Source organism: Myotis myotis, unplaced genomic scaffold (assembly GCF_014108235.1).
Source record: "Myotis myotis isolate mMyoMyo1 unplaced genomic scaffold, mMyoMyo1.p scaffold_m19_p_1, whole genome shotgun sequence".
Lineage (NCBI taxonomy): Eukaryota > Metazoa > Chordata > Mammalia > Chiroptera > Vespertilionidae > Myotis > Myotis myotis.
This window is the reverse complement of record NW_023416313.1, coordinates 24739288-24754513: the sequence shown is the minus strand read 5'-3', so window position 1 is coordinate 24754513 and position 15226 is coordinate 24739288. Positions and strand designations below refer to the sequence as shown.

The following is a 15226-nucleotide window of genomic DNA, read 5'->3' as shown; positions in this document are numbered from 1 at the left end:
TGCATGGCAGTCTTGCAAACTCAGAGACCTAAAGTAACCACAAAGAATGGTCTGAAATTAAACTTTAACTAAAAGCAGTTATGGTGGGTAGTTACATCCTAGGCTGGTATCTTCACTGACAAGGTCAACCTTAACCTTAACCAAACCTATCTGTCTTTTTGCATCTATGATAACATACCCTTGAAATGTCTGGGTAACTTGTAACTTCCCTTTTTGTGGACCCCTTGGGGCACAACCTAATGTGCCTGGGGGCCAAGACAGATACCACAAATTCCTTCATTGTTATGTTAATTGTCCCTGCACCCACCTAAGTATGTGTCTATCATTTTACTTTTTATCCAATCCCAGGGGTCCCTTCCCCCTCTCCCCACTTTGCTTTCTCCTGCCTCTCTAGTCTATCATCAATGGATTTCATGTAACCCACCTACCTCCCTTTTCTTTGATTGCAATGTATAAATACAGATGTAACTGGCCATTCTCAGGAGCATTATCTCAATTCATTGAGGGTCTGTGTCAACAGTTTGGCTCAAATAAACTCACAAAAATTCTTTACAGGTTTCAATGGTTTTCTTACATTAACACCATGGAGAAGAGGCTGGCTATGTGCTCTGTGTGTGTGTGTGTGTGTGTGTGTGTGTGTGTGTGTGTGTGTGTGTGTAAAGAACCAAGTGTTGGGAGTCTGGGTCTGTGGTGATTTGGGGCAACTCTAGTGAGAATCGAAAGAGTCTTCTCATTTTGTTGCTGATCCTCCTACATATAAGGTAATATGGGAAATGCACAGGGAGATTGTAGGAAACAGCTATCAAGATTGTGGGAGGAGGGGTACGCATGACACATCCTTGGGCACAGGCCCAGACAAACACTACAGTGAGCCCCCAATGTCTTTCTGCTGACCCATGGTAGTGGTTAGCGAGGTAGCAGACCCTCAGCTTCAAAGGTGGATATTTGAGCTTTAGCCCCTAAGGTTCCTTTGGAAACTCAGTGGTCAGGGTCTCTCTATAGCTGACACAACAACCCATAAATAGCAAATGGAACAGGCTCTCTGGTTTCTTTGAGCCATTGTTCTCAGGCCTGAATAAACCCCTGGGGCTATTGGGTGTTTCATGAGTAAAGAAACTCTTGGAAGAAAATAAACTGGAAAAAAAATGGAGGCTTCAGCTATTTAATTGGAATACTAAAAATAAAAAATGTGACAATGTAGTGGCACATTATACTTCAGGCAAAGGAAACAGCATGCACAATATTCAAGGCTCAAAGGGAAGCACTGATTTGAAACTGATTACATTAACAATATCCAGCTACTTCCACAAGCAAGCTATACCACCTCATGCATTATTTGTTTATCTAATTAACTAGAGGCCCGGTACATGAAATTCATGCACTGCGGGGGGGGGGGGGGGGGAGATGACGTCCCTCAGCCCAGCCTGCCCCCTCTCACAGTCCGGGAGCCCTCAGGGGATGTCCTACTGATGGCTTAGGCCCACTCCCCATCTGGCCTCCCTCTGCAGGCTGATCAGGGGAAGACGCCACCCCCATCACCCCGCTGCTGCTGCCACTGCTGGCTGCCAAGGTGTTTTCATCAACACAGACTCCAGTCCCTTCACCATGAAAAAATATGACAACTTTCTTGTGTGCATTTCACCACAGTGTCCTTAAGCTGTCTTCCTGGTTTCTTTATTGTTTTTTCTTTTAGGTTCTCTAATTGAGTGATATTTTCAACTCTGTCTTCTAATTCACTGATTCGATCCTCAGCTTCCCCTAATCTGCTGTGTATTCCTCCAATGTGTTCTTTGTGTTATGTCATTCTTTATCTCAGACTGTTCTTTCTTCATAGTTACTATATCTTATTTTATTTTTTTTAAATATATTTTATTGATTTTTTACAGAGAGGAAGGGAGAGGGATAGAGAGCTTGAAACATCAATGAGAGAGAAACATCGATCAGCTGCCTCCTGCACACCCCCTACTGGGGATGTGCCCAAAATCAAGGTACATGCCCTTGACCGGAATCGAACCTGGGACCCTTCAGTCCGAAGGCCAATGCTCTATCCACTGAGCCAAACTGGTTAGGGCACTATATCTATTTTTTATACTGTTGAGCATTTTTTTTTAAATATATTTTATTGATTTTTTACAGAGAGGAAGGGAGAGGGATAGAGAGCTTGAAACATCAATGAGAGAGAAACATCGATCAGCTGCCTCCTGCACATTCCCCACTGGGGATGTGCTCGCAACCCAGGTACATGCCCTTGACCGGAAACGAACCTGGGACCCTTCAGTCCATAGGCCGACGCTCTATCCACTGAGCCAAACCGGTTTCGGCTGTTGAGCATTTTTAACATTACTCTGAACTCAGTTTCATATAAATTTCTCATCTCTGCTTCATTTATCTCTTCTTCTGGAGAATTCGCTAGTTCTTTCATTTGGGGGTTGTTTCTTTGTTTCCTCATTTTGGTTGTCTGTTTGGGTTTGTGACTATATATTAGGTAGATCCTCTGCACCTCTCAATCTCTTGTGCAGGACAGTGTTAAAAGCTGTTTTTTACTAATTGGATCAGGCATAGACTCAAAGTCTCCAGGGACCACCTCTGTCTACAGACTAACAGGAATCCAATTGAATTGCCCCCAGGCAATCATCCTCAGGTGTGGCAAGAGTTTTTTCAACAGGGTGGGGCAGTTGATTCTGCCTGGAGGCTAATTGTTACTTCTAATCTCTCAAGTGGCCTCAGGGCAAGGTGTTTTCTAATAGGGTGTGTCTACTGTCTTCCCCCCAGGCAAGGCAGATGTCTCTGTGGGAAAGATGTCCTGTGCTGTGTGAGCGAATGACTCAGCTCAGGAAACTTGGGGAGCCTGCTTTCTGAGCTCTATCCCCCGAGTCCCCAGAGAGGAAGGGAGAGGGATAGAGAGTTAGAAACATCGATGAGAGAGAAACATTGATCGGCTGCCTCCTGCACACCCCGCACTGGGGATGTGCCAGCAACCAAGGCACATGCCCCTGACTGGAATCAAACCTGGGACCCTTGAGTCCGCAGGCCGACGCTCTATCCACTGAGCCAAACCAGTCAGGGCTGGACTGATATTCTTAATACTGTCCTGCTCATACAGTGTTGTACTTCAACTTAAAGTCACAGATACAGTGACTAAAATTGGAATAATCAGACAGAGGTGCAGAGGGGAGTTGTAGTTGACGTTCCCTAGCAGGCCTCAGCACAGGAGTTGTTTTCATTCTGTGACTGCATCTGCTGAGTGTACAGATCCACTAAAAGTACCAGGGCTTCTCCAGTAAAGCTAGAGTTACAGATCACTCCCATCAGGTCAGTCCCTTGGGGGAATAAGGAAAGGGACAAAAGGAAGTGGGATTAAGAACATTTGGTAGGGGATAGAGAGTCCCTTAGGTAGTTATAGATTCTGGTTTACACTGAAGGGTGTAGAAAAGGTCGGTGCCCCACCTCTAAGCATCAGCAAGAACTCTTTCCTACCTGGACATCCTCCATCTCAAAGTCTGGTTCATGTATCAGATGTTGGTGATTTGAAACTCAGGCCAGGCTGCTGCTGTATCTGTGTTGAATTACCTGACCCAGCTCTTCTTATCTGTAGATGCTAGGACCCAAGTGCCTTCATGAGGCCAACAAAGGATCAAGTGGGTATTGAGCTGTTCTTTGCACTTTTATTAAAACTTCTGTGGGACACAGAGCATATTCTTGCTCCTTTATTTTTTTAAATATATTTTATTGATTTTTTTACAGAGTGGAAGGAAGAGGGATAGAGAATTAGAATCAAAGAGAGAGAAACCTCAATCAGCTGCCTCTGCACCACCCCCTACTGGGGATGTGCCCACAACCAAGGTATATGCACTTGACCGGAATCGAACCTGGGACCCTTGAGTCCGCAGGCCGATGCTCTATCCACTGAGCCAAACCAGTTAGGGCTATTCTTGCTTCTGTAGTACAGTGAAGTGGGAGAAACAGTGAACTAAAAAACTCACATCTCTTATACAAGAACATGCGTAGCAGCTCTGTTCATAGTGACCAAAACCTGGAAATAACCCAACTGTCCATCAGCAGGTGAATGGATAAATAAATTGTGGTATACCCTTACAATGGAATAATGTTCAACAACAAACACCTACAAATACATGCAATAGGATGGATGAAATTCAAAAACATTATGCTCAGCTAAAGAATTTTATAAAAAAGCATATGTGTTGTATATTCTAAATTTCATTTATATGAACTTTTAGAACAGGAAAACTCATCTGCTGGACTCATTCACCACCTTTCCACTGCTTATGGTAAGCTAACTACACTGGCATTCTTTTGGTTCTTTGAGGTCAATTAGTACCTTCTACCTAGAGAGCTTGTTCTTACTCTTCCCCCTGAGTAGAATATTCTTTCTTCCCCCTTCAATTGAATTTTACTGCTCCAGTTTACACATGCTTGCTTATTTTTTTTTACAAGGAAACCTTCCCTAAAACCCAGACTTAGGTTAGCTCTCAGAATACCTTACACGTCTCTTTTATCACAATTATCCTAATAATAAATACATAAATATTGATATGATTACTTGTTAGGGGCTTGCTCTGCCTTAGACTGTGAATAATGTCAGGGACTATCTATGTCTATTCACTGTTCTATTCCCAACTCCTAGCACCATTTTTGAAAATATAGTAGGCAGATAGTATTTGTGGATTAGATAGCCAAATGAATGAGTTTCTACATATTTTCATATTCTCATTTTAAAAAAAAAATGGTGATCTTTGATCACCTTTTCACATGACATTGGTTTTGTTATGTTATTCTCTATACAGAGAATAAAATAAATCTTCTCTAATCTGGTTACTCAATTTTTTTCCTATTGCTAGTTTTTAAAGTTAATTTTGGCTCTGAAACTTGTTTTAGCAGCATCATACAAATTGTTACGGTCATCATCAAATTTGGGAAATTGCCTATCAAGTTGCTTTCATGTATGAGGTACAAGATTACAAGGCATCTGAAGACCTCTTGTGCTGGGACAAACCTTAAAGACCCTGCATTGTCAACATTCATTAACAGTCTTCAGTAGGATGAGTCCTGGAAGCCATTCCTACACTAGGACAACTAGCAATAATTTAACTATCTATGAAAAATGCTTGCAAACTACATAAATACACTCCACTAAATCCAAACTAAATGTGCCAAATTCAACTTCCCCTCAGTCAGATCCCCAAAATGCCTAAGGACACTCCAATGCCTCCTCAAATGAGGGAAGTGCTAAGGAGTGGTAGAGTGGGTAGAGAAAGTAGTCTTAATCTGTTGTGGTTACATTTTTTTAATATATATATATTTTATTGATTTTTAGAGAGGAAGAGAGAGGAAGAGAGAGATAGAAACATCAATGATGAGAGAGAATCATTGATTGGCTGCCTCCTGCACGCCCCCCACTGGGGATCGAGCTCACAACCCAGGTATGTGCCCTTGGCCAGAACCAAACCTGGGACCCTTCAGTCCGAAGGTCAAGGCTCTATCCATTGAGCCAAACCAGCTAGGGCTAAAATATATTTTTATTGAGCCCAGCTGGCGTGGCTCAGTGGTTGAGCATTGACCTATGAACTAGGAGGTCATGGTTCAATTCCTGGTCAGGGCACTTGCCTAGGTTGCTGGCTCCATCCCCAGTAGGGGGCATGCTGCCTCCCGCATGCCCTACAGGCTCCCAGCCTCTGTCCAAGTTTTATCCACCGCGCATATGTGTGGAGATATAGTTTACAGATAGTAAACTGGTGGGGAGACCTAAAAAATCCTTTGCAAGAAGGAAGGAGCCCTAAGCGGGTTGGCTCAGTGGATAGAGCGCCAGCCTGCGGACTCAAGGGTCCCGGGTTCGATTCCGGTCAAGGGCATGTACCTTGGTTGCAGGCACATCCCCAGTAGGGGGTGTGTAGGAGGCAGCTGATCAATGTTTCTCTCTCATCGATGTTTCTAACTCTCTATCCCTCTCCCTTCCTGTCTGTAAAAAATCAATAAAATATATATTAAAAAAAAAAGAAAGAAAGAAAGAAGGAGTTCTGGTGAGAAAATTTATCCTCAGAGACAGATTGGCACATTCAACTCAGTAGCAAAGCCCTTGGTGTCCACAATAAGAGGTGATTTTCTAGCTATGCCTTCAGCGGACCATGTCTCATCCTTTTGTGAGTTGAGGGCTACATTATGAATAAATACTAAAATAACTATTTCATTGAAATAACCTTGTAAGTCATTGGACCAAAGAATAAAGAATTTTGTTGGAAAACTTTCTAAAACTCCACAATTTCTTAGAATTTCAAAAGTCCGAGTGATATCTTCAAACCTTAAAGCAGATCAGTTGGCCCTAACCGGTTTGGCTCAGTGGATAGAGCGTCGGCCTGTGGACTCAAGGGTCCCAGGTTCGATTCTGGTCAAGGGCATGTACCTTGGTTGTGACACAGTAGGGGGTGTGCAGGAGGCAGCTGATCGATGTTTCTAACTCTCTATCCCTCTCCCTTCCTGTCTGTAAAAAAGCCAATAAAATATATTTAAAAAAATATTTTTTAAGTTGGTGTGTAACATTCTCCTGAGCCAATCCATTTTCAAGTTGACACAATTAGATAAATACTGGGAAAAGGAAAAAAGAAGAGAGCAGCATATTCTATATTTTAAAAACTTTTAATAATAATTTAAAAAATATGTTTTTATTGATTTCAGAGAGGAAGGGAGAGGGAAAGAGAGAGAGAAGCATCAATGATGAGAGAGAATCATTGATTGGCTGCCTCCTCCTGCATGCCACACTGATGATCAAGCCCGAAACCCGGGAATTGAACCATGACCTTCTGGTTCATGGTTCGACACTCAACCATTGAGCAACACCAGCCAGGCTTTAATAATACTTTTAAAAATCTAATTCTACTCCATTGTTGACCTTAATTCCATCTATATCTGGAATGGAATTCAGGATAATAGCCATTAACATCTAATACTATTAATTGTGGCCCTTAAAGTATCTCCTCTTTTTATGCACATCACTTGACAAATGATTTGGTTCATTTCTAATGAAGCACCAGCACTATGCCTTGAATAGGGAAGGCAGGAGTGGTACAGTCCAATATTAAATAACCACCACTGTTAACCAGTCAAGCATATACACAGAGTCCAGAATCTTTTTATTCAATTGAACAAATATTTATTGAGTTCCTATAGTCGCCGGGCATTTTTCCAAGCATGTGGGATACATCAGTGAACAAAATAAACGAAGATCCCTGCTTACACAGAGCTTATATTCTTTTTTTAAAAAAAAAATATTTTTTTTTATTGTTTTCAGAGAGGAAAAAGACACAGAAAGTCAATGATGAGAGAGAATCATTGATAGGCTGCCTCCTGCACGCCCCACGCTGGGGATTGAGCCTGCAACCCTGACATGTGCCCTTTACCCATATGCCCTTGACCAGAATCAAGCCCGGGACCCTTCGGTCTGCAGGCCAACGCTCTATCCACTGAGCCGAACTGGCTAGGGCCACAGAACTTATATTCTAGCAGAATGAACACCATAGTGCCTTGTTTCAAGTGTGGTTCAAGTTAATGTCAGATCTCTCAACTCAGAATGACAAGGAATAAAAGTTTGGAAAGGGTTCCTCTACTCTTCATATCAACCTCATCAACCCCCATAGGGCAGGGGTCCTGCCATCTAGATTCACTTTGCTGCTCTGCCTGGTTATCCCCCTCCCTCCCTCTCTCAGCCAGCTCAGAAAAAACATCTTCCCCTTTAGTCCTTCCCTTGCTTTTCTTCTCCTTCCTTGACACCTGCATACTTTTCTCCAGGATCCTATCTCTTCTATGCCTCTGGCACATTCGGCTCTATTCCACTTCAGATGAGATCTGGGTGTGTGAAATCCTATCAGTGGAGTATATGCAATCAGAGTTTTTACATTGCGAAGACTGACCTCCCTCCTGTGTCAATATTCTTTTTTTTTAATTAAATTTATTGGGGTGATGTTCACTGCCTATATAAACCTAAAAATGATATAGGTTTCAGGTATACAATTCTACAATACGTCATCTGTATATTGTATTGTGTGTTCGCCACCCCAAATCAAGTTTCCTTCCATCACCATTTATGCCCCTTTACCCTCTTCTACCTCCCCCACTCCTCATTCTAAAAGTCTCTGTTTCTTCCTCTGCATTCAGTCACCCTGTCAAATGCCTTTTCTGTTTCCTGCAATAGGTGCTATGTTCCTTGCAACCAAAGAGAACCAACTTACAGCAATAATTAAAATAATATTAGAAAAAGTAGTCAATGTCATTAAGCACATACTATGTGCCAGCCGTTGTGCTAAACACGTTAGGTACTTTATCTCATTAGTTGTAGATTTTGTCTGTAATGTTTTTTGTAGTAGTTGTGGTGGTTGTTGTTTTTTAATATATTTTTATTGATTACAGAGAGGAAGGGAGAGGGAGCGATAGATAACACAAGTCTTAGTAGGGAGTGAGCCTGCCACCCAGGCAAGTGCCCTGACAGAGAATTGAACGTGACCTCCTGGTTCATAGGTCGATGCTCAGCCATTGAGCCACGCCGCTGGGCACGTTTTTTAAAATAAATTTATTTTCCAATTTTAAATATTTTGGAATTATTTTATCTGGATGAACTTTTCAGAAAGTTTGGAAAGCACATGAAAGTACAAAGAAATCCCTGTCCCATAATCCTGTTAACAAGAGATCAATGGTTGACATTTTCTTCTTGCTTATGTCTAAGAAAATTTTTCATTCCCCACTATCACCCCAATTCCCTTGTCTTCCATCCCTACTTCTGCTTCAAATTAGTAAATTAAGAGCACAGATACTTGGAAATATAGTAATAACATAGCAATAACACAAAAAACTTCAAATTGCCTGTTGAATACAGGGACAATATCTTGTCTGTGTCTTCATCTTCAACATTTAGTATAGAACCTGCCAAATAGTAAGTGCTAAATGAATCGATGTACCAGTTTGAGCCCTAACTGGTTTGGCTTAGTGGATAGAGCATCGGCCTGGGGACTCAAGGGTCCCAGGTTTGATTCCGGTCAAGGGCATGTACCTTGGTTGCAGGCACATCCCCAGTGGGGAGTGTGCAAGAGCCAGCTGATCGATGTTTCTCTCTCATCGATGTTTCTAACTCTCTATCCCTCTCCCTTCCTCTCTGTAAAAAATCAATAAAATGTATTTAAAAAAAAAAACAAACAATAAAACCCAGTTTGACTATTTCCACCATTTTAGAGACTGTGGAGGCCTGCAGGGAACAGGACTTCTGTAACAATAGATGTGTCTGGAAGGCTGTGGTCCGAGGCCACTTTTGCTGGCTATAACCAGAACCAGAGAAAGTACATTGCTCTTCCTTTCTATCTAGGCAAAAGATGTACTTATGTGTACAAAGCAAAGAATAACACAGTGACTCCCAGTGGCAAACCGAACAAAACCAGAGTTATCCGGGGAAAGGTAATGTGTGTTCATGGAAACAGTGGCATGGTCCGTGCCAAATTCCGAAGCAACCTTCCTGCTAAGGTCATTAGTCGCAGAATCCTTGTACTACTATACCCCTAAAGGATTTAAACTTACTGAAAAGTAAATACAAGTGGATTTGTTCTCTTGTATTTTTGTTAAAAAGAAAAAACCAATTTTACAGAGGTTCTTAACTGGCCTTTCCCCATTCTATTTTTTAAAAACCCAATACAGTTGGAGACAAAACTAACTTCTATGGAAAGTTCTAGTCACAGCAGCTGTTAGGCTCAATCAATCTCTGATTCTACAACAGTTTTGCAAATTTAAAGTGGCTTTCAGATTGACAAGTCCTGAGGCACTGGGGTATGTTCAAACACCCAACATTTCCTATTATGTTCACTAACCTGTGCTTTAGAAAGACTGAAAAGAGAACTGATGTAGACTAGAAATATTTTCAATAGAGTGGAAAGAAGAGAGTTTTCTGGGTAAGTTTCAATTTGTCAAAAATTCAATTAACAGGAAACTTCGTATTCCCTGAAAATCATGACAAATCTGTTATGATTAGAAGCTGAAACTGTTGTTATTAAATTTCCTGCAGATTCGCTGCTTAATTTTCTTTAGTCTCTGAGTAAGTCTATGAACATTTGAACTCTGAACAGTTTTTCTAAAATAGTATTTATCTAGGTACTCCACATCCAAGAACTATTTAGTTTCTGGAATTACTTGGAAAAATTCAGAAGACAAAAGTTACGCAAATTCAGCACATTCCTTGGACAAGTCAGATAGTGCTGGCTACCAGTTCTGATGTGGTTACATTTCTAGTTAAACCAGAAATTCAAAGTTCAGCTACTGGTTCTTAAAATCTGACATAGTCATTAGCTACTTGATGGTTCTAGAGATAGAAACTATTGCACTTATAACAAATTCTTAGTTAATAAAATGAACATAAAATAATTACTTGATTATTAAATCAGCTGACTCTGCCTTTAGTGCATTGAATTTTGCACAGCCTCATTTAGAACATGACATAGTCTCATTCCTAAAGTGCTTCTAAAATTCCAGTTTGGGACTTTTATCTATCAGCGGACAAGTAAATACTTTGAGCCAAAGCTTGGTGGAGCTGTGTGCCAACCAACAGTTCCATTTCTTCAGTTTCTCCAATTTGCATATTGTTCTTTTCTTTTAACTTTACAACAGGTTTTTATTTTTGCTTTATTTATATTACAGCGTTTGAAACCGAAAGAAATACATTTTCTCTTCAAATTTGGATGTGTATATAAATATTTGTCTGGACTTAGCACACTCAATGTCGTGGTTTTTTGGCCTATGTCTGCTCTGAAATCAAGCTTTGTTGTCTACCCAGGAGCCCCGAGAACATAGAAAATAGCCAGAGTTTACAGTTCTTGGAAAATGGAAAGCAAATGAATTTGGAAAGGAAAACCAGTGAGAAAAAGGGTTCGATTCACCTTTGCAGGATCTGTACTGGGAACCGAAGTTACTGTTGAGGGACATCTGGTTTGTCTTGGGTGGCTGGGACCTCACACCACCTTCGCTTCTGTAGTGGCTCATTCAAAGGCAGTTCCCACACAAGTAAAGAGTCAATCCCCAACTACAGGGCTTGAGGGTTCTCATAGAGGTGGACTCTTTAAGGCCATCCCTCTGAGCCAGAGGTTCCCAGTCTCAGGGTCTGAGGTTTGACTTCCTTCACTACCCCCAGGGCATGGCAAGATGTTCTGTCCTAAAACCGAGGGGCTGAAAATCTGATCTACACAGGCGAGCAGGGCTCTAGCATTCAGCAGAGGGGTTCAGGTATGTGCTAATGTGAATATCAGCAGTCAGGCTGGCCCAGAAATAACGAGATAGGCCCAAACTACACACTGCACAAACCTTTCTCCTGTGGTGTTCTGAGCCCAAAATTTAATGCTGCAAATAGCCCAGGCCTGAGGCAAAATGCCTCCAGAGGAAATATAACAGCTTTAATTCGGACTTGGTTGGTGCTGACCTCAAATTCTTCTCTTGCTATGGTCTTAATCTGGGGCTGGAGGATAGACAAAAGGATTACTGAATCATTTATGAAGGCCTTGGTCAAAGAGCAGCTAGTGCCTATGACATGAATCCCCACAGGGTCAAAATCTCAGCTTGTTGGTTTAACAAAAGAATCTAAAAGTTAAGAAACAGAAAAAATACTGGACAACATGGGTCTAGAATCCTAAAACGGCTACGGAAGAAACCCACTCTGAGTAATCTCTCAGTCTCACACTCACTTCTAGGAAGATGTTGCTACTGGTTATGAGCATTTTCCTGTGGTTCAGTGTGGGCCTTGCACCCTTCCCCAGCCTGCCAGGGAGGCAGGCAGTCGCACACATTCCTGAGGTCCCCAGCCAGCCTGTTTACCCTACAGGTCCCTGTAGGGCCTATAGGGACCTGGAGAATCTGGCTTCCTGCCTTCAATTGCGAATCCAGAATCTGAGCCCACAAGACAAATCTACAGAGGAATACCCAAGAGGATGGACACCAAGCTGAGCGAGTCTCAGGAGACATGTCGCTCCAACATATGAGCTGAGGCATTCACACAGGGGTATGTGGAATGAGGAGGGAAGTACTGCCAGGCACTCACCTTCCCTTCTGTTATGCTAGAAACAGGAGTAACGCTAGGATGTAGGGGAAGGCAGGCAGACACGAGAAAATGGAAACCCATTTCATTCTGTAGACCGTTTTTCCTTTTAAGCTGGTTTGGCTTGAGAGAAAAAGTCTGTGCCTGAGAGCCTGCTTTTGCTCTTCCTTGACTAATTATAGTAGCAGCTGTAGTCTGTGCAGTTCAGCTCCAAAAAACTGGGCTTCTGGAAAGTAGCTTCCAGGGCAAGGAGAATAAGTAGAAAGAGGTAGACCTAAGGGTCCTGGGTAACGGGGAACACCAAGGGCTCCTGAAAGCGGAAGTCATTAACACCTGCTCCTTGGAAGGGCCATTTGTACCCAATGATCTAAGTAACCAGGCTGGCCAGCTGAGGTGGAACCCATGTGGTTCTATCAGAAGGTGCAGCCAACACCAAGGCCAGGTAGGTAGTCACTGGGGATACCTCAAAAATGTGGGCAGGCTTCTAGGACAAGAGGCCCTGTTAGTACTGGAAGATGAATTGGGGATGGGACGCCCAGAGGGGCTGGCAATAAAGAAAAGCTGGCACTGTTCAAAACAGCATTTGAATACTATAGCTAAGAAAAAGGCTCCTTATCCCCTTAATCCACACTTAGAATTGCATATTGTTCTTCTTTCATAAGAATATGAGTAAGTGGAAAAAATGAAAATGCAGATTCTAGAGATAAATTGAGATTCACAAACTTAACACAATTGAGGAAAACGTAGAAATAAGTTGTTGGTCACAGCTTTATACATGTTCTGTAGGTCTCTCTCAAAGGCAAAAATGTAGGTTTTTCCTTTCTGATCCGCATCTGCGGTGGAGATGTAGATTTTCGGGAAAACCCTCACAGGGAAGACCACTCTTGAGGTTGAACCTTCGGATAGGATAGAAAATGTAAAGGCCAAGATCCAGGATAAGGAAGGAATTCCTCCTGATCAGCAAAGACTGATCTTTGCTGGTAAGCAATTGGAAGTTGGACGTCCTTTGACTACAACATTCAAACGGAATCCACTCTTCACCTTGTGTTGAGACTTCGTGGTGGTGCTAAGAAAAGGAAGAAGAAGTCTTACAGCATTCCCAAGAAGAATAAGCATAAGAGAAAGGTTAAGCTGGCTGTCCTGAAATACCACAAAGTGAATGAGAAAGGCAAAATCAGTCGCCTTCTTCGGGAGTGCCCCTCAGATGAATGTGGTGCTGGAGTTTTTCTGGCCAGCCACTTTGACAGACATTATTGTGGCAAGTGTTGTCTGACCTATTGCTTCAACAAACCAGAAGACAAGTAATTGTATTTAGGTTAATAAAAGACACAAACTAACATTTGATTGTTGAATTTTATTCCAGTGAATGTTTTTTTAAGCATCAAAAGATGATGGATCAAATTAATAAACTATACTTTGGCAGAATAGTTCCATTATATTTAATATCAGCTGTCTAGATAATAAACCAGTTTGTGTTTCTGTAAAAAAAAATAAATAAATAAAAGCAAAACTTTAGCTTCAAAAATGAGAATGATGAAATTTGTCTCTCAGAAGGCAAAATGTTTTGCTTTCTTATTGCTACTAACCAACCCATTTTAAGACAAATGGCAAGTATGGCTGGTGTATTTGTTTCCCAGAGGTGTTGTAACAAAGTACCACAAACACAGTGGCTTAAAAGAACAGAAATTCATTCTCTTACTGTTCTGGAGGCCCAAAGTCCGAAATCAAGGTGTCAGTAGGGCCCTCTTCCCTCTGAAGGCTAAAGGAAAGATCCCTTCCTTGCTTCTGGTGCTTGCTGGTAGTCCTTGCTGTTCTTTGGCTTGCAGCTCCATCACTGCAAGCTCTGACTCTGTTTTTACCTGGCCTTCTTCCCTGCAGGTCTTCTTATAAGGACACCAGTCATTGATTTAGGGCCCACCCTCAGTATGACTCCATTTTAACTAATTACATCTGCAAAGACCCAAATAAGGTCACATCTGGAGGCTCCAGGTGGACATGAATTTGGAGGGCACCATTCATCCCACTAAAGCTGGGTTCATGGGTCATGGGTGAGATTTCTTAAAGTCCAATTGTTAAACTCTAAATCAGGTCATTTGGGGGTTAAACATCAGAAATTTGCTCAGATTAGCTCAAGTAAAAAGGACTTTTAGTGTAAGGAAATAATTATGTGGAGTCCAAGGAAAACTGAACATTCAAGACAAAAATTAGGGCAACTCAAGTTTCCATAGCATATACATATGCAGAGAGTTAAAGGCCTTTACCATTTTGCACTGTTAAAATTCAGCGAAAAGTTCCATCTGTTGCTGAGTCTTAGTTCCCAGACAGCCTCTCTCATGATATTTTGTTTGGCTCAGCTCAGCCTGTGAATGGCATTTTCCTGGTTCAGGTATCACTGCAGGCTCAGTCAGCTGTGTGTGTGTGTGTGTGTGTGTGTGTGTGTGCGAGAGAGAGAGAGAGAGAGAGAGAGAGAGAGAGAGAGAGAGAGAGAGAGAGAGAGAGAGAGAGAGAATATACAGTACAGGGCTGGACTAAGAACAACTCTCTTAAAAGAGTTTGCAGGCCCCGGCCAGGTACAACCAATGAAAAAATAAATATGTGGAACAACAAATCAGTCTTTCTCTCTCATATCAGTAAATAATTTTGCTGTTGTTAATCCTCACCAGAGGAGATTTTTCCATTGCTTTTTAGAAAGAGTGGAAGGGGAGACAGAGAGAGAAACATCCATGTGTTTGTTGCCTCCTGCATGGGTCAGGACCGGGGCCCGGGATCCAGCCTATAACCAAGGTATGTGCCCTTGACTGGAATCTGACTCAGAATCCTTCAGTCCACAGGCCGATGCACTATCTACTAAGTCAAACCAGGTAGGGCCAGTAAATAAAAATTTTTATAAAGAGTTTGCAGAGGGGAGACAATGATTATCCTCTCTAATACATTTTGATAAATGAATCTCTTTTGCATTTAATGTGATATTTGTCATAAGTTTTACTTTCTTAATTAGTTTAATCATATAAAACAATAGTTTGACATCCCAAGCTTTATAATAAAAATATGCTATAATGTGATTATTCAAAGTTTAATTACCCTGAAAATTGTCCTAACACTGGCAACTTGAGAAAGGGATGCAAAGTGGCATCCATATAAAATATAACTCCAAAT

At 41.7% G+C, this 15226-nt stretch overlaps 1 pseudogene; it reads left to right on the top strand.

Annotated features, from left to right (window-relative positions):
• Window positions 1-12914: 12914 nt before the first annotated feature.
• On the top strand, window positions 12915-13418 carry LOC118651187 (annotated as a pseudogene).
• Window positions 13419-15226: the final 1808 nt, after the last annotated feature.